The 21,295-nt window shown below is 33.7% G+C and overlaps 1 protein-coding gene and 1 pseudogene across 3 annotated transcripts in view; one reads left to right on the top strand and one right to left on the bottom strand.

Annotated features, from left to right (window-relative positions):
• CADM2 (cell adhesion molecule 2) overlaps positions 1-21,295 on the top strand; it is a 1,073,367-nt gene that overhangs the window by 43,851 nt on the left and 1,008,221 nt on the right. The window lies entirely within an intron of this gene.
• On the bottom strand, positions 11,409-13,281 carry LOC123610733 (annotated as a pseudogene).

Raw genomic sequence — 21,295 nt, forward strand, 5'->3', positions numbered from 1 at the left:
GCCTCTTTTTCCTCTGTCTCTGCTATCTATGTATTTTATTCTTTCCCCAGAGATACTTCTTTATTTCTGTGGTACCTTACTGTTACGCTCCTTGGTGTTTTTCAAGGTTGCACCTCCTGCTGTGCACTATTATATACATTTCTGTCAGTGAGTGGAAGCAAAAAGGAATTTCCTAGACTCTTGATCTTGTTAAAGTCAGTGTTACAAAGATCAGCATTAGAATCTGTTTCACTTTATTGCCCACCACAATCAAAAGCAAACATATTGTAAAAGCATATTGATTTATTCAAAGGAAGCATAGACTGACCAATTTTCATATATCTTTTAAAAAATTCTGTTTTTCTGGAACTACAGGTTATTTACAGAACAATTTGCTAGAGTATATACTTCCCATTTTTGGTCTTTGCTTTTTATTTCTTTACAACTTTGGCTTTCTAACAACTAAGCCAGTGAACATATTAAAGTTTAAAGTGTCTTTGTGCAAAATTGTTTAGCAGAATTTCTAAGAAATGCCTTTTACATGGCTTTCCTTTGAGAAACTTTATCACAAGAAAGATGTACCTATTACCCACAATTTTTGGTGGCTAGAAGTAAAAGTGCCAAATATTAAAAAGGGTGTTCTAATTTTTCATTAAAATGATTTAGTCCCATTCTGAATTTTATTATCAGTATATTTGGTACAGAATGGTATAATTTCTAAGAGTTAAAGGAAAACCTGCTTTAGATTGTTCATGTATTTTTCACTATGATCTATTGTTGCTGTTTTTATTTCCAAAGATGAGTTTCTTTTTTTCAAAGGTTTTACAACTTATGGGGCTAGAAGTTTTGTGGAATAGCTAGAAAAGTGACTGGAAGCATTGGAAATACTAAATGTCTAAGATAGAGAATTCACCATATTTGGTGAAAGGTAAGGATCAGACAACAAAATGGAATCTGTTTTTGGAAGATACTCCTTTGTTGCAATCTGTTAGGCCATTACAATTAGCAAGTTTTATTGTTACCAATCTGTTACAAATGTGACTTAGACTAAAAAAAAAATGTTTTTTGTGATTTTTCTGCTATGATGTATATATTTCTTACATGGTATTCTGCAATAATAAAGGACTCCCAGGGAGTTCCTGGTCTATTATTATACAAATAGCTCTTACCTTATGTTGAAAACTTAGTAAAGAAAATATACCTAAAATCCTAATTTTAAGCATTAGCCCTGGAAAGGAGATGGGAATTTATGCATTTAAAATTTTATTACTTACCTTATAGCCTTAAAATCGATGGTTTAATTTACTTGTGTATCTATGTTTCCTCATCTGTAAAATGTAGATAATGAGCTAATTTGAATGTGTAAATGGTAATTATACCTTCTAAGTTGTAAAAGTAGAGGTCTATGCTATCCATATTAATAATATTTGCATGTAGGATAAAATAACATTTCAGTTCATAAACTTTTTAAATTTTCTTTTAACGTTTATTTACTTTTGAGAGAGAGAGAGAGAGAGACAGAGCATGAACGGGGGAGGGTCAGAGAGAGAGAGGGAGACACAGAATCTGAAACAGGTTCCAGGCTCTGAGCTGTCAGCACAGAGCCCGACGCGGGGCTTGAACTCACGGACTGCGAGATCGTGACCTGAGCCAAAGTTGGTCGCTTAACCGACTGAGCCACCCAGGTGCCCCTCATAAACTTTTTAAAAAAAATTTTAACGTTAAAAAATTTTTAAAGTTTTTATTTATTTATTTTTGAAAGAGAGAGAGAGCAGGGGAGGGGCAAAGAAAGAATCCCAAGCAGGTCTCACACTGTCAGTACGGAGCCCAATGTGGGGCCTCGAACTCACAAATGGTGAGATCGTGACCTGAGCCAAAACCAAGATTCGGATGTTTAACCAACTGAGCCATCCAGGCACCCCTAGTTCATAAACTTTTAAAGAAACAGTTAAGTTGCCAGTGGCCCTTCTTCTACAAAATAGGGTTGTGGTAACATGATATCTGACATAATTAAATTATTTATTGCTGACAATATGAAGAAGTTAGGATTTTTTTTTTAAGTTGGTCATTGTTCTTTTTCCAAAAAACATTTTTTTTTTCAAAAAATTGTCCAAGGTATTTAGAGTTCTGGTTGTAGAGGAAGGAAGGGAAGCAAAGACTCTTTTGTTAATTAACATACATATCACACAAAGAGCCTTTTCTCATTGTACACATCCTTTCTAGAATTATTTTCTGCTAGGCTGTTATGTCTCACCAGAGCAGACTCAGTACTCTTTGTTCATTCAATATAATAAGGTTCTGTCCTCAAGAAACTTATCCTTAAATAAGTCATTGAGAAAAATAAACAGAGCAATTCCAATGTAAATTGAGAAAAATAAACAGAGCAATTCCATGATAAGGATAAACACATTAAGACTAAATGTGAAATGCCTAATCTAGATAAGGCATCAAGGTAAATTAAGGACCTTTTCTCAGCTGGTGCTTTGAATGAGTCATCTTTAGCAGGGCCAAGGTTGAGCAAATGGGCAACTATTTGAAGGCCATGAAGCAAGAAACAAATTTCAGGTAGTCAGTTTATCAATTAGTTTGATCCAGGATTTGATCCATTTCATGGATCTTAAGCCATTGTAAGTAGCTTGATTTTATTTCAAAGAATGTGAAGTGGTGCTTACAGATTTTAAGTAATTCTAAGGCATATGTGGTCAATTTTGTTTTTTAAATCTTCCCCTGGAAGCAATTTGGAGTGCTGACTAGAGTATGGTTAAGAGTAATGTCTGGGACAAGTAAAAGAACTGGGTAACTTGGTATGTCCAAGTTGGGGTGGCCAGTGAGCAGATGAGGGCTCTGGTCAGAAGGTCAAAAAACATATCAGCCTATGTCCTGCTAATTATTTCATGTCAGCAGTAAATTTATAGCCCCTGGAATAAATATCTGGATTACCCTTACTTCTCAGTTTGAGTGCTCTTGGTAATAAAACATTGCAGAACTCCTGATTTGAGACCACTATCTCAGATTCTAATACTCTAGAGAAGCAGTTGGAAAACTTTTTAAAGGCTTTTAGTAAATATTTAGGCTTCCTGGCCTTACAGTCTCTGTTGAAGCTACTCAACACTGCTGTTGTAGCTGGAAAGCAGCCACAGACAAATGTAAATGAATGGATGTGGCTGTGTTCCAATAAAACTTTATTTACAAAAAGAGGCAGATGGGTCCCTGGCTGTAGTTTGCCTCTTGGATCATGGCTAATAGAATTAAAACCACAATACTTTAACTTCAGTACATTCAATGGACAGAGTAGACCTTTCACTTTATTACATAAACTGGGAATTTTTTCCCTTTGTTCTCTTTTTTTATGTAATTAGTCATACCATGGGTCACAGACAAGAAGAGCAAATCAGATGGAGATAACACAGGACAAATCCACTTAGGCAATTAGAATAACAGCATTTTATGCATTCATGATGATGAACCAGTAGCATTGTCTATGAATGTGAATTCCAGAGATGGCATACATAACATGAGTTATTTTACCAAAAAGCAGATGGTTCTAAATTTTAATAAAATATGTACTTTAAAAAAAAAAAAAAAAATATATATATATATATATATATATATATATACATGGTAGTTTTTCTTAAATAAAATATGTATTTTTTTAAATATGGTAGTTTTTTTAAAAAGTATATACATGTCTGACATTCATTGAACTGATTTGGATTAGGTCTTTGTTGTGGATGTTACTGTGATATTCCTGTTTCTTAATGGAATTGTAGGTTCTATTTTTCAAATACAAACTCTGAGTGGTTGAGCAACATTTTTTTTTTAATTTTTCAACTTAAAATGGAATACAATTATGATTTTACCATTAAATTCTTTTCTTCTGGGATTTTTAACTCAGTAGGAGTCTAATATTAATTTTAATTGCAGCTCATTTAATACATACCAAAGAGAATGCTCTCCTACTACTATGTATAGATATATGGCCAGCAGAAGTAATTGCAAACAATCACAGGAAAAGAAATGCTTTTAAGACTTTACTGAAACACACATGCAGACAATGTGGCATAGCTGGAAAACTGTGAAATCGAAGCAGCCAGCAGATCAACCTTGCTTGCAGCTTTAAGGAATATTCTTTGCTTAAAAACAAACTTGAATTGACTCTAAGGCCCAAAGAGTTATGAACAGAAACAAGTCTTGAAAAGAGGGATGAAGATTATAATCAAAGAGCATATTTTGTGTGTGCCCAGTGGGGAAAGCACTTTGGCAACTACATTGGCTTTTGAGCCACACAACCTTAGATCACATTCACTGTCAGACAGAATGTCTGCAAACCTGGAGAAAAAAGAGTTTCTTATTTCTTTAGTTTCTTTTTAGTGGTATGTGAAAAAGTACATAAGGTAAGGTAGGAAATGTTTTTCTTTGCATTGCAATTAAATATATGACTTATTCTAGTTTGGAGAAAAAATAAAATTTCTTGAAGTCTAAGTTTTTAAAAGGCAATTCCTATACCTAGATCTCTGGATGTGTCTTCATAATAAATGCCAGGAACATGGTCAAGGATGGAAATACATGCCTGATTTGGTTATCCCTGGTTCAATTAACCTTTGCGGAGGATAAAAATAATATTTACTGAGTGCCACGCTAATATGTGTACACTGAGATACTTAATCTTATCTTCTCCACTACATTTCAAAGTTAGTTTTGAGGATGTTTAATAATTGTAAAGAACCTGTTATAATACCAAAAATATTAAAAAGATAAAATATAAAAAGGAAGTCACCCATGCCATGATTTCACTTTGTCTCCTCTGTTTAAATATGCACGTCCCCTAGTGTTTCTGAAATTAGCAACCTGATTTCTCTTACTGCATCTTGGCCATCATACATCCTTGCATCAAGTATCCCATAAAGTATTCCATCTGCCAATTAGTGTCCAATAACATGTTGCTTAGATTTGCAAGTTTAATCAAATTAATTATTTCTACATATTTATTGTGCATGTAATTAGTGCTAACTCTACATTGGAATACTAGAATCATTCAATTTCTTCATGACAATATCTCTTTTGTGAGAGGAGCTATAAATAAAATACTAAGAAATATGGGAAAAGATCAAGAAAAACCCATTCATTTATCAATATTTGTATCCCCTACTCAGGTGCTTTGAAAGCTTATGAATACAGAAAGATTAGTGTGTGGTACAGTATATCTTATTTAAGAATGTCCAACTCTAGTGCAGAGGTCAGTAAGCTTTTCCTGAACAGGGACAGATAGTGAATATTTTAGGATTCTATTATATATTATAGTTTCTGTGGCAGCTATTCAATATCTCCCACTTTTGTACAAAAGCATCCATAGATAATATGTAAACAAATGTGTACAACTAAGATAATACAAAACTTTATTTACAAAAACAGAGGGCCATATATGGGCCAATGTCTAAAATTCATTAACAATATATAGGAACATATAAAGAAATTTATTAATTTGAATGTGATAGTAGTAGAATGAAAGTGTTTAAAGGATGTAGAGTTTAAATCTCTCTGAGGGAATGCTTTACACAGAATGTGACATACTAAAATAATGTGTAGAATTAGCTAGTTAGAGAAAATAAATAGCAGCAAGTGTAAAGTCCTGAATACAAACTCAAAAAATACCATAAAATTCCTAAATATGACAGAACTTAGCACGTGCAGCTAGAAGTGAGGCTGGCCATTTTGTTGGTATCTCATGCAATACTAACAAATTTGGTGTTTATTGACTCGCCATCAATACTGTTAAAAGCAAGTGAGTGATATGACAGCTCTGTGTCAGGAAAACACTTATGGTAAGAACTGGAAGTGGAAGGGCATGATGGCAGTCACTCGTCTAGCTGGCTTTGTCACACGAGCTAATGGAAATGCAGAATTTCTGCGAATTTGAAAGTAGGGTTGGATATTCCAGGAGATTTCAGAATGGATAAATATTTCTATATAGCTGTCTGAAAGGAATGAACCTATCAAGAATCCATGTCTCTGAGATCAGCTGGTTCAGGTATCTAAGATGCTGTCATTAGTGCATACAAAGTATGTGTGCAGAGGGTACCAATTCCAAAATTTACTTCTGTTAATTTTCAAATGATGTAATGAGATAAGAGACCCCATAGCTAGTTCCTACCAAAATTATTCATGTGTGAATGTTTCTATTACTTCTTATATTTATTATAAAATTATATATATATGATTTTTTAATTTTATTTTGAAAATTTAGATGTGAAAGAAAAGCATATCCGAGCATATCCACTTTATTCACACTCACATATGGTCTCATCTGATACCATGATCACAATACACTCACTCAATTTTCAGTTGGATGTTGAATTATCTTCTATTTTACATTTAACTTTCCATATTTGGTTCTAATTGTAAGGATGCTTCTTACTCAGCTGCATACTGAGCTTAATTATTCTTAGTTTTATTGCCTGACAAGGTTTTAAACTTCACTGGGAAGTGTTGAAAGTGTAGTTTTCATTATATCGATGAGAAAAAGAAACAACAACAAAAAACTATAGGTAAGTAGCGGCAGAGAAGAGACAGATGTAGAAATCAAAGGGAAAAGAAAAAAGAGGACATACATAATAACAAAAAGAGAAATAATTAATTGACTTAAAGAGTTGAAAAGGGAAACAAAGAATTAAAGACAATTAAAGCATATTTTTTTAATATGCAGAAAGTGTCTTATGTCCTTGTACATATGTCATTTTTTTAAGGTACCAAGAAAAGTAGGCTTAGGCTCACGTTTTCCATCTCTGTACTTGTAGAGTGGAGATGAACCTGAATGAGGTACAGCAAATGAGAATTTTAGTCTGCATTTCAGATAAAGGGTAGCAAAGAAAGGAGCAAGGAAGGTAGTAACCATGATTAGGGGAAAAGATAATATGAAGTTGGTGAAATTCATTGTTGGGATGCCCATAGTTGTAGCTTCCATTGCTTGTATAAACATTTCTAGTGTATCTGCATGACTGAATCAAAGTAGATGTCACAAACATTTAACTCAGATTGTAGACTGCACAGAGAGATTGAGAATAAGTGGGCCTAAACTTTCTCTTCTAAGGTTGGTCATTTCTTCCAGTATATAGGTCTTCTCTAGTCTGATATTTTTTTTTAATTTTTTTTTCAACGTTTATTTATTTTTGGGACAGAGAGAGACATAGCATGAACGGGAGAGGGGCGGAGAGAGAGGGAGACACAGAATCGGAAACAGGCTCCAGGCTCTGAGCCATCAGCCCAGAGCCTGACGCGGGGCTCGAACTCACGGACCGTGAGATCGTGACCTGGCTGAAGTAGGACGCTTAACCGACTGCGCCACCCAGGCGCCCGTAGTCTGATATTTTTAATCCCTCCCCGACTCAGACAACTAGAGATGGAAGTGGCTCAAAAGATTACTAGAGAGCAATATATAATAATTATCTGTGAGTGATGCGATCTGAATGGAAGATAGATTTTATTTGAATGGGGGAACTACTGAAGTCGTAGTTCAAGAGGAAGTCAGAAGTCCAATGTTGTAATTCCAGAATTATAACTACCTAAATGTGTAGCTTTGGGTAATTCACTTAACCACTCTGATCTTCATGTGTAAAATAAGAAGACAAGGCCAGATGATATTGATTCCAATCACGTCATTTATTTCATTTTTTAGTTTATATTTAAAATTCCTGTTAGTTGACCTAAAGTGTAATATTAGTTTCAGGTGTAGAAATTCACCACTTATATACAACACGCAGTGGTCATCACAACAAGTGCACTCCTTAATACCCATCACTTATTTAAATACCAATTCTCAGGCCTTGGTAATATCTTATTCTAATTTAAGTATAAAATTCATTAGCAGATAAACAACATTAAAAGATACTATATTCATTATCTCAACTCTCCAAAAGTCATAGAATGAGTTGTTGACCCTTAACAAAAGAAAACTAACTTAGAGTTTCATTTTTCTTATGAGAACCCCTCATCACGTTGGTAAATAGGTGTCCCAACAGGGATTTTGAAGAAAATAATTGAAAACTTTCTTTAAAATGTAAAGATCACTAAAGAGTTTTAGGTATTAGTGAAAGTTGAATAATGAGTAAAATTTGTTGAAACAGCCCAACATCCCAATATATTATCACATGAGAGTTGTAAATTTACTAAAATTTACATATAAAAGAATATAGGTTACAAAACATATGAAGGTAGCACAAAAATGAGGTTAAACTAACCTAATAAAACAACAAGAAAATGGAAACTTAACAGGATGCTTGATACAGTAAATAGAATGCATAATCCAGGAATCCCAACCTTCTGCATTTTATTATACACAGGTGTCCGCACTATGAAATGAACAGAAGAACTGAAGCCACCTCAAATTATGTTAAGGAATAAGAGTACTTCTACTACTAATATTCCATGATTCTATTACTGACAGTGAAGGTGAAGTAAAATAATGAACCTCCTGATTCCAAGCACTTAGAATGCTATCAATTCTTGGTATTAAATTTGCCTTGAGGATAAAAAGAAAAAAAAATCTTTATATACCTGAAAGTCTCCTTGCTTAGGGTTGACTTTGACTTATTTTTGTTTTTCCCTTCCTGTGGCAGAATTTAAAGACTGCTGTACGTGTTTTAAATAGTTGATAATTTCTTTCTTCCTAAATATACTAGCTAATTCATATTATTATGGACATTGCAAAAATGTTGGGGATTTTCTTGTAAGCTTCCTGAAACATTTTTCATCTTCAATTTTCCAAAATCACACTGCTTATGCCACTTTTGGCATTACTATTCTGACCTGCAATTGGTATTGTTACCAATCTATTTGATTCATGTGTCATTGTAGTTCATAAGGTTGTATACGTCTATTTATCTCTTTGTTCCCTGCACCAGTTAGCGGGATGTTTTATTCAAATAGTATATTTTTAAATTATTGAGGTAAGGTTCCATCTATCGTTCGCTTACAGGAAGGATTTTGATGGAAGATTTTATGGCACAAACTTCAGAATTAATTATGGATAAGATTAAGGTTCTTGAGTGTGAAATCACATATAGCATCAGAAATAATTATATAACCTAAAACAATAATGAACATATGAATTCCATGTAGTCTGTTGCAGAATGTAGTAATGTATTTTGGAAGTAAGATATACAAAAAACAAACAGACAAAAATAAGCATTATTTTTGTTCTCCAAAGATTAAGTAGAATTTAGTAATCTTCTATCAGAGAAGGAGCGCAGAGAATTTTAAATGCTTGTTGTTTTGAGTGGAAATACTGTTTACATGTAGAGTATATTCAGCTGTAAAAGATTAAATTATTGATTTGACTCTTGTCTTAAACTCTACTAAAAAGACAAGTTTAGCCATTGACATATAATGGCGAAGAGTATGTTTTTCTTTATCTTTTAACGGGAGAAAAGCAAAAATCATTTTTCAGCCATGATTTAATTATGCGTAGTTTGGATGCAAAGCATGAAGACATTGTTACATCTATCTTTGTTATAGTCAACGTTTAGAAATGATGGTGGTTAATCTGTACTTGGGCTCCAACAACATTAATGGTATATTTCCTGTAGTAAACATGAAGGCTTTTCTAGTTTCTTTACTCAGTGTTTAACTCTTTGCAAGGCTTTTTTTTACCTAATATGGTTTAGCATTTATTTCTAAAATCGTTATTATCATTAATTAATTTTTTTTTTTAATTTTTTTTTTTTCAACGTTTATTTATTTTTGGGACAGAGAGAGACAGAGCATGAACGGGGGAGGGGCAGAGAGAGAGGGAGACACAGAATCGGAAACAGGCTCCAGGCTCTGAGCCATCAGCCCAGAGCCCGACGTGGGGCTCGAACTCACGGACCGCGAGATCGTGACCTGGCTGAAGTCGGACGCTTAACCGACTGCGCCACCCAGGCGCCCCACATTAATTAATTTTTTAAGCTGCCTAAAATTTTCACTATTCACAATACAAAAGAGCATATGTGAAATTTAAATGTATATGTATATATGTATATATATTAAATATTCATATTTATAAATATTTATATATTATATTATATTATATTATATTATATTATATTATATTATATATTATTGTATATTATAAATATTTATATATACATATATGTGTATATATATTAAATATTTATATGTATATCTTTATATATTTTTTACAACATGCAAGAGACTTATGTTTATTTAAAATAAATTAGGTGATCACATGAAACATTCTACAATACTTAAAGATTCACTTGATTTTCACTTTCAGCCATTTAAATATTTTATATGCATTTACATAAAATATAAAAATAATACAAAAAGTTTGTCTTTTTTCTAAAGAAGGTATTCTATATTTATAAACGTGAAACAATATTGCATATAATGAATTTAATTAAAATTTATTTTTATATGTACAAATTGTAAAGTATCTGATATTGACATTAATAAAATCCTAGTATTATAGCATCATTTAGATTGATGAAGCCAATTATCTGCATTGCTGGAGGAGAGAAAATATACCAAGATTGATTTCTTTGATATATATTATACATTTATATTTTACTAGCAAAAATACAAGATTTTAAAGATTAAAATTAAGGTAAAATTAAATTAAAAGTGGTTTTTAATTTTCTAAGCATTTTTAAGATAAAGCTTTGGCATAGTGATGGGTATATCATAATGTTGATTTATATAAAAATTTATTAATAAATGACTTTTTAAAATTCTATGATCTGACCCACTGTGAGGATTCCTATAACAGTGCTGGAAAGAAAAATAAATAACAAGATTCATAGAATCATGGAGAAGAAAAACTTACGGTCTGTCTTTGGCCTGTAGCAAATCTAAAAACTGAGTTTAAGAAAACACAAGAAAGGAATCTGGGAAGAAGAATCTATTTTATCTTCATATGACCTGTGGCTCACTACTGTTATGCCTAAAGAGCTATTGAAAATTCTGTATTTCTGATCTTCACTTAGACATTGAAACTTACCTAGAATCCTTATTTTGAGAAACAGTAGAGTAAATAGAGCCAAATCCTTAAAACATTTTATTTATTTTTCACTAATAGAAAAATTGTATTTACTTAAAAGCATTCAGAATGTCAGCATAACAGCTGCAACTTTTTTTGTTGTTGCCATTGCAGGGTGGTATTCAGTTAACAGAACACCAATTATTTCCTGTAAGCTGCCTCAAAGACAACTGAGTATGAAAACACTACTATACCAATATACAACTAATTCGTGCTATGCACCAACATGAACCTGTGTAAATTTCCATGCCAGTTTCCACCCCCCACACTGTTCCAGGCAGGGTTAGTGGCTACTGAAAATATCACCAGGACAGGGCTATCTAAAGTCACATTTGGTAGTGTGCTAACTATACAAAAAAAAGATACCTTACAGTTTAAAAATAAATCTTACACAGGCTTACATTTCAATTTTTTTCTTTAATAGGAACGTGTTGGTTACAGGGGGTAAATGCTTTATGGACAAGAAAAAAGAACTGAGCTAGAACCAACTTATTCATCATCTTCATCTTCCTACTTTTTCTCCTCTTCTTTCTTTTCCTTGTTTTTTTTTTTTTTCAACCTTGACAACTCTTTTTTTTGCTGCATCAGGCTTTCCTTCAGCTCCAAATGCAGCAATACCCTTTTCGTATTTTTCCTTCAGCTCAGCAGCCTTCTTTGTGAGGCTGCTCGTCATCTGTGGCAGAGTTATTCCACATCTCTCCCATTTTCTTTGCAACATCACCAATGGAGAAGCCAGAACGTCCTCCTTTGATTTTGGGGCGATATGCAGAAGAAAATAAGAAAAAGGCCAAAGGAGTACATTGGGTGCATTAGGATCTTAGGACTTCTGTTTTTTGTTTCCCCTTTAGGTGGGATATGTTTTCATATCCTCTTTCATAACGGGCCTTGTCTGCCTTTGCCATGTCTTCAAAGTTTCCTTTCTCTTGAGAAGACATGGTCTTTCAGCTCTCCGAGCACTCCTTCAAAAACTCGGAGAAGTTGACTGAAACATCTGGGTGCTCTTCCTGGAAAGTTTGCACAAAGAATGTGTATGATGACATTTTGCCTTTTGGCTTCTTAGGATTTCCTTTGCCCATGTTTAATTATTTTCCTCAGAGAGGCAGAGTCATCCAGTGCCTGTCTGGCATCTCACTTGCCCCAGAGCCTTCTCTATGGACTTCAGTTTACTGCAGTGGCTGTGAGAGCAGGAGCCAGATGCAGCCTCAAAACATTTTATTTTCAAGGAAAAGAAAAATAACCCACAATTGTTAAGGTTTTATGAGAGCCAAGAAGTCAAATCTTTAGAAGTAAGGGGTTGTAATTGTTTTTATTAAATAAAGGCTAAATTTGTATAATGTAAATGTTTACTTTGAGGATATTTCATTAAGGTAGTAAATTAAATTTGTAGTCAACAAAATCATTTTAAGATGTACATTATTACTTTTATTTTAAATAGGCTTAATGGCAAAGTTCCTGTGAATCTATGCATTCTGTGCTTCATAACAAAGTATCCTCCAATATTTATTTTCTCACATAGTACCTGAGGGTTAGTGGTCTGGGTGTAGTTTGGCTGGTTGGTTTGGCTCAGGGTTTCTCACAAGATTGCAGAGGCTACATTCATCTCAAGGCTCAAACAGTGCTTCCAAACTTATTCACATGGTTGATGGCAGGCTTCAGTTTGTCATAGGCCTAAAGATCCTCACTGGTGTTTAGTGGAAAGCTTCAATTCCTACTCATGAAGACCTTACTCAGGACTGCTTACAACATAGGAGATTGCTTCTCCCAGAGTGAGAGGGCAAAAAAGAATGAGCATATCTGAGATGGAAGCCATTGTCTTTTATAACTTAATCTAGGAAATGACATACTGTCACTTCAGCTACGTACTACTAGTCACACCGAACAACTCTGGTACAATTTGGAAATGTCTACATAAAGATGTGAATACTAGAAGATAGGAATCACTAGGGGAGCCATTTTGGAACCTGCTTAGCATATTTATTTCTTTGTATGCTTACTTCTTAGAAGCACAAAATCATCTTCTATAATTTTTCATAGAGAAGGTTTTACAGTTTGATAATATAGTACTTCCTTTATTTTTTAAAAGTCTTCCATCAAGGCATTACATCTTTATATTACACTGTACGTACATGCATATATATATATATATATATATAGAGAGAGAGAGAGAGAGAGAGAGTTTTGTGTAGCTTTGTATTGTCTTACTTAAACCAGAAAAAACATTTGGAATTAGTTTCATTTTTTAATATTTATTTATTTATTTTTGAGAGAGACAGAGAGAGAGAGAGAGAGAGAGAGAGAGAGAGAGAGAGTATGAGCTGGGGAGGGGCAGAGAGAGAGGGAGAGAGAGAAGATCCCCAGCAGGTTCTGCACTGTCAGCACAGAGCCTGCTGTGGGGCTCAATCTCATAAACCATGGGATCATGACCTGAGCCAAAATCAAGAGTTGGACGCCTAACCAACTGAGCTACCCAGGTATCCCTGGAGTTAGGTTCTGTGATTTAACTGTGCATTAGAAATCCATGGCACTGTTGAAAACTAAGTTGACAAGTTATAATTTACCAAGATTTTATTTCCTTATTTTTTCACCAGCTGAAAACTTACCTACTTATTATGCTTCCTCAGGGTGAGTTTGCTTTTTGATTATCTAACTTCATGCAAGTTTTAACTGCATCCCAATCAGCCCCATATATACTCTCAAGAATATATATTTAGACACTTTGGCATTTCAATTATTTGTAAAATAGTATCTTACTTTGATGCTCTTCTGTATAAATGAACCTTTTTTAAAGAGTAAGATATTATGCTAAGCACTTGAGGAATACAAAGACAATTATTATAATGCCTGTCCACAAGAAAGTTTTAACTTCTTAGGGAAAGACAAATTCACAGGAAGTTTCCATTGTTTGATTGAACTAATGTACAGATCATAAGGGAAATAAATACAAAATAAATGCTTTATTCAAGGAAGAAGGTTTTCAAATAGCCTTTGGCAAGGATAGAAAAAAGTTATGCATTAAAACTCCTTTGAGTTACATCTTACAGGATGATTAAGGTTTTCAAAGGAATGAACTAGAATGGTGTTTCCCAGATGGAGGTTGTAGACCTAGCAGGAGTGGAAAGGTCTAGAGCATATTTGGGGAATGCACAATTGTCTTGCTTGACTGAAACTTACCAAAAAGGTAGGATATGATTATAAAGGAATTTCTGAGAGTATTGGGAATCATTTTAAACACTAGTTTGAGGGGAGCCTGGGTGGCTCAGTCAGTTAAGTAGCAGACTTCGGCTCAGGTCAGGATCTCATGGTTTGTGAGTTCAAGCCCCACATCGGGCTCTGTGCTGACAGCTCAGAGCCTGGAGCCTGCTTCGGATTCTGTGTCTCCCTCTCTCTCTCTCTCTCTCTCTCTGCCTCTCCCCTGCTTGCACTTTCTCTCTCAAAAATAAATAAACATTAAAAAAATTAAAAAAAAATAAACACTAGTTTGAAAAGTTAAACCTTAGTTTGGGAGGACATGGAGATCAATTTTGAACAAGAGAGGCTAGAGCAGATATGTGCTTATATTAATCTAGGAGCATATATCTGAATGAATTATAATAGGAAAATTCATTAGTCAAAGAAAGAAGTCCAGAAGGATATAAAGTAACTGTGAGCAGAGCAGATTTGCTCTTACAAATATAGTACAATGAGGGCCTAACTTAGCATGTTCCCAGTGAGAATGGGAAGAAGGAAGTTGAAGTGAGAAATATGTGGAGACACTAATTACATGAATAAATGCATTTTTAAATAAATATTAAATAAATAAATAAATAAATAAATAAATAAATAAATAAATAAATCTATCTATATATACATATATTCCGAACATGTCTAAACAATTGGAAGAAAGGGAAATAAAGAGAAGAGTTGGCTTATGGGATATAATTATGAGGTTGAATTTTAGCCCAACAGATGTAGGATTCAGTAGACCCTCCTTTGCACATTTTAAACACAAGTAAACACCTGTCAATCTGTGTTTCAAGAAAAACTTGGAACTAGAGCCAAAGATCAGTTTTGAATAGAGGTAAAATTAGGGTAAGTAGGAATATAAACAGGTAAGACATGAGTGGAAGGGCACTATAGAGTGAAGAGGCAAGCTCAAGGACTGTGTCCATCATGAAGATGGGGCAGTAAATGAGACCCGACAAAGAGTGAGATGGAGCATTCAGAGAAACAGGTTTTTGATTTTGTTTTTTTTTTAAATAATACACCGAAATTTAAAGCATTTGAAGGAGCAGGTAATTAGCAACTTGTAATGACACAGAAAATTTTAAAAGGTGGATAATTAAAAAAAAAACATGGCTGCTAAGTATTTGAAAGCAGTTGTTAAAGAAGTAAAGGAAGAAGACAAAGTATACAGATTTAAAGGAGTGACTAGTAAGTAAATGGGATTCCTGGAATATACTGCTTTTTCAAGACGCATAGGTGAAAGGAAGAGAGAATGTGAAAGTATAGGGAGATATGAAAGTTGAAATTACTTTGGACCTTTTTTTGAGGTCACAACAGATAAGGTCTGAGGAAGAATGGCACTTTCAAAAATAATCCCAATTCAAGGTACTGTGGCACGAGACTGAAACTGTGGTCTGATCCAGCAATACAAAATGACGTAGTTTCTCTCTCACTTTTATCTTTCTGTGAAGTGATTCCCAGTTAAGCTGTCATTTCAGCCATAGGGGGAAAAATCAGTATCCCAAAGTAATTTTGCTAAATATTAAGTTTTAAACATGATTCAATTCCATATTTTTCTTTCTTCATTCAAGAGAAATCCTCCAACCAACTTTTTGAATGGCTTTTCTCACCTTGTCATGATTTTAAAATCTATTATTGTTGCCTCTAATAGCTATTTTTTTTAAAGTTAGGAGTGTAACAAAGCTCTCTGTCTATTGAAGTCCTAATTTTAAACCCAATATTATTATGTTTAGGTTTTGGACTTATTTCCATGACATGGAGGAAAAGAATATTAGCTTATTTATCTTGAGGCTTTTATTGTTATTATCAAGTTAGAGATTCTTGAAAGAGGATTCTCATTAGGGATTGAAATAAATACCATTTAGGAAGAGGAATCAGAAAACCAAAAAGAAACTAAAAAAAAATATATATGCATATATATATAATATATTCAATATATATATATATCGAAACCCTCTTATCAGTGTGTGGTCAGTGAATGCATGTTCTCAGAAAGGCCACGTTTGAGTACATCACAGAATTGTGAGAATCTCAGTTTTTGCAATTTCTGACAACATTCTTGTCAGAGAGTAATATATATCTTCACTTGAAATGAACGTATACATGTTCTTACTATAGTCATTGCTTTGCAGTGTGTGTATGTACACGTGTGTGTAGACGCCATTATAGACTATGTAAAGGAAACACCTTAATGGAAGAGCATGGAGTTTGGTATGAGAAGTTGTGAGTTTATTCTATTTATCTTTGTGCAAACAAGAGAAAAAAAGTGATGACTCTAAGTCCTATTTTAATCCTCTAAAATGGAGGGAAATGATACTACCAGCCATTAAGGCTACTGAGAGGAGTAAATAAACTAATGGGTAATTTGAAGTTGTTAAGGTGACTTTACTTAGAACAGCATATTATTAATGAAGAATGGCCTTTTTCTACGTGCTGTGGGCCATATCTTATGGCAAAAACAGCTGAAAATCTCATTCACTTCCAATAGTATTTAAAAATAATAGTATTTAATAATCATAAGTTACATATTTTCATTAGGGTACACTAACTGATGTAACAAACAACCCTCAAATCTCAGTGATTTAGCACAATAAAGTTCATTTCTCACTTCACAGTTTGATGAGGTTCATAAACCTTCCTCCACACAACTCAGGACCCCAGATTGCATCGATTTTGTGGTTCAGTGATCTTGTGGCTTTAAGATCACCATGTCTGTTGTTACCTGCCAGTGATAAAAAGGAAATAGCATGGAGAAGCTACATTGGATACTTAACCACCTTGCTCATGAATGCACACATCATTCCACTGGCCAGAACGAGTCATGTGGACCAAATTAGATACAATACATAAAATAAAGTATTTTTTTTTTACTGATATTTGCTGTAACATTCAAGAAGAAATGCTTTGGCTGTTTAGATCAAAGTTTTTCCAAACTCAGTAATTATGGAACAATTTAAAAATTAAGATAGGTACCCAAATGTCAGCAGTAAATCATGAGGTATAATGCACAGTAAATCATGAGGTATAATTTAATGCACCAATTAAATTTGAAGTAAAATGGTATTATGCATACACTCATAGCTATAATAAACAATTTCATTTTATTAATGATCTTACTTTACAAGTGGATGAAACAGAAATATAAAAAACTTTATCTGATTAAGAATAAAAAATACAGGACGTTTGGATGGCTCAGTCACTTCAGTGTCTGACTACAGCTCAGATCATGAACTCGCAGTTCGTGGGTTCAGGCCCCATATAAGGCTCTGTGCTGGCTCAGAGCCTAGAGGCTGCCATGGATTCTGTGTCTCCCTTCCTTTCTGACTCTCCCCTACATGCACTGTGTCTCTCTTTCATAAATAAATAAACATTAAAACAACAACAAGAAGAAAAATACAAAGTAATGATGAAGAGAAACACCTTTCATTTTGCATTTTTTTAATATAATACTCAGCTTAAAAAATATCATCTTTAAGGAGCCTGGGTGGCTCAGTAGGTCAATTTCTGGTCAGGTCATGATCCCAGGATTGTAGGATGGGCCCCACATTGGGCTCCACACTGAGTGTGGAGCCTGCTTAATATTCAGTTGGTTGCTCTCTCCCTCTGCCCCTCTCCCCCGCTTGTATGCTCTTTCCCTCTCCTTCTCTAAAATAAAATAAAATAAAATAAAATTTTTAAATATCACATTTAAAATGAGAACATTATTCTATGTCTCTATCATATATCATAGTAATATTAAGTGTGAGGTTAACAAATCAGATATAGCATCATGTATATGTACATGTATGTATGCATATATAATATATATGTATGTATGTATGTTCAAATACATTTTATTATCATTGAAACATAATATAAAAATGCCATTTTCTATAGTTATTTTGTAGCAGATGGGAAAATTAGAACAGTACATTTTGGGTACTTCTCAAATCATTCAGGGATTCATCTTATATAGTTTTTTTTTTTCTTTAGAAACAAAGCTGCTTATATCATCTCCATAGTGAAATGTCCAAATTTTGTCTTTTCTGTTTCTATTACAATTTGAAAAGCACTGGATCTAGCTTTTCATTTTCAACATAGATTGCCAGTTAGTCGGTAAATGCTTCTGATACATCAATGAACAAAAGTAACAAGTAAGTGCATTGGGTGATTTTGCAGACTGCATCTTGGAATTTATCAAGAATGGAACCATTTCTAAAAAGGAAAAACATTATGGAATAAGCCTAGCTGTAGAAATATGAATACATTTTTTTCTTCTCGGATTTAAAATCCACTAAAGAGGAAAATATTGCTAACATTTCTTTGTGTTATGTGTGTAAAGCACCTGTTATGTTCTCACAGAACTCAGTTTGAAAGTTGCTAATGGCATTAACGTTGTCCCAATAGAGGCATCACACACCCATCCCATCCATCCTGACTTTCCATACAGTGACTAATGCATTCTAACATGCATACTGTTCTAGTAAAAATACTGTGTGTTTCTGTCAATGTCACTAAACTATTAACAGACAGAATAAAATGACATAAGAACAAAATGGCTTAAGCACCAGGAGCTTATAGAAGTTGATGGATAAAAAGAGGAGGGGGCAGCCTGATACGACAGCATTAGAAATGGTGCCAAAGAAACACTGTCTTCTATATTTGTTCACTGGAATTCCCTTGAGAACAGTTAGCTTCCCCCAATCCCCAAATGCAAATGTTCTAAGCATCTTTGTTCTTTATCACATATTTTACCCTGATTAGTCATGTTTGTATCTACAACTTGGGTACACTTTATGCTTATAACTTTAAGGCCTAAGGAGCAGCAACATAAGGAATCGTCCTCTTTGGGTCTTTCTTATTTTCCTAGCAGTCTATTTTCAAGGGCAAAGGTAGAGATTGCGCTCCTCCAGAAAAGTGTTTCAATTGTTACTTAGTTGTCAAACTCCACCAATAAATTGCTTTCATATGTCATCCTTACTAACTTTTCTTTCTTTCTTTCTTTCTTTCTTTCTTTCTTTCTTTCTTTCTTTCTTTCTTTCTTTCTTTCTCTTTCTTTCTTTCTCTTTCTTTCTTTCTTTCTTTCTTTCTTTCTTTCTTTCTCTCTCTCTTTCTTTCTTTCTTTCTTTCTTTCTTTTTCTTTCTTTCTTAATTTTTCCTTCCTTCCTCCCTCCCTCACTTCCTTCCTTCCTTTTCCTTGTCTCCTTCCTTCCTTCCTTCCTTCCTTCCTTCCTTCCTTCCTTCCTTCCAATTTGAGTTAGTTGACATATAGTGTAGCATTAGTTTTAGGAGTAGAACCCAGTGATTCATCTTATATATGATAAATGTCTCTTATATATGACACCCAGTGCTCACCCCAACAAGTGCCCTCCTTATTTCCCATCACCCATTTAGTCCATCCATCCACCCAACACCCCTCCAGCAACCCTCAGTTTGTTCTCTACATTTAAGAATCTCTTATGGTTTGCCTCCCTCTCTGTTTTTATCTTGTTTTTCCGTCTCTTCCCCTATGTTCATCTGTTTTGTTTCTTAAATTCTTGACCTGAAATGCTTTCTACTTTCTTCTCCACTGGGTTAGTCTCCAAATCACTCTTCTCCTCTCTTCTCATTGCATATTGTATGTACCACTATCATAACTGTTGCCACACAACACTGAAATTTTAATGTGCTTTTGTCTCACTGTTCTTTGAATTCTGTTAAGGCAGATGTCACATCTTATTCATTGATATATATTCGTCTGTGTCTACATGATTTAATAGAGACACAACAAATAGCTGTTGGAAAAATGAATACATAAATGAAAGAATTCACTGCATCTAGTTTTATCTCATTCCTAAATACAGTGCACTCATTAAGACTCTTGACGTGTTATATTATACCTTCTTATTTTTTTACATTGCTTGGAACTTATTTGAACCCCATATTTCTTCAAATATCTGTTATATAAGTCATCTTAACAGTTATGCTTTAAATTTCTTATTTGTAAGATTAGTGTCTTAGTCTCTGTGAAATTGCAAAGGCCATTGAATTACCTAAATGCTTTCACAATAATTCATAGCACAAACAAAGTGAGTATTTCTACTTAAAAAGAGGTTTGAATTAAGTGCCATAAATATAGAAGAGGTATTCAGAATTGTTTGAGTTTAAAATGAACTCCGATAATATTCTAAAAACAGAGGCATGCTGAAGATTTTACTTAGATTTTACTTACTTGTGTTGCTTATGTTTGTTTTTTTTTTTCTTTTTCCTTTCTTATCTATCTATCTATCTATCTATCTATCTATCTATCTATCTATTATTTTGGGGACCCTACTGTAGCTAGGAAATCCTCTACACTATTTGTACTTATTACCTCAGTCGGATTGGGTTGTGGGGTACTTTTTCCTTTTAATGTGTCTTCTATTTTATCAAACATGCTTTTTATTTGAAATTTCTCAGGCAATTTTTCTCTTTCTTCTCTTCCTGAAACTGGGTTGTATAGATTGCACCAATTTTATGTTTTTTTTCCACTACCCTATCAGTTTTCCCAGTAGGTTTATTACTAGTTGTATAGATTGGATTTCTTGTTTCATGAGTCCAGAAGAAAACGGTCTCAGCCTCTCTCTTTACTTGAATTGGAATTTTTTAAAAAATTCAAGCCATCATTTTCTTCAAAGACTATAAAATATCTGTTACTATTTAAAACAATAACTATGAGATCTTTAAACACTAAGAAGTTGCATAGATTAATGTTTTAACACAACAAGTGTCAGTCCCTCCTAAATAAAACACATATTTGAATAACATCCCATGCTCTTTTAGTTATTTATTTTTATCATCACTTCTTTTCTTAATTTAGTGTTCTGTGATTTAAAATTAGATGCTTGAAATGAGTTCTCTCTGTTTCATTGTACTTAATTTTCTATGTGCTTAAGAATAGCTTCACCATCCAAAATAGATAATTTATTACCCATATTAATTAAGATAAATTTAGAATTTGCTCGTCTAGGTAGGTAACACACATATAGTAATATTTCCAGAAGTTTTCCATATGATTTCATATAAGAAATAAATCAATTTGTCCTTCTTATATTTTGTGGGGAC

The sequence above is a fragment of the Leopardus geoffroyi genome, chromosome C2 (assembly GCF_018350155.1).
Source record: "Leopardus geoffroyi isolate Oge1 chromosome C2, O.geoffroyi_Oge1_pat1.0, whole genome shotgun sequence".
Lineage (NCBI taxonomy): Eukaryota > Metazoa > Chordata > Mammalia > Carnivora > Felidae > Leopardus > Leopardus geoffroyi.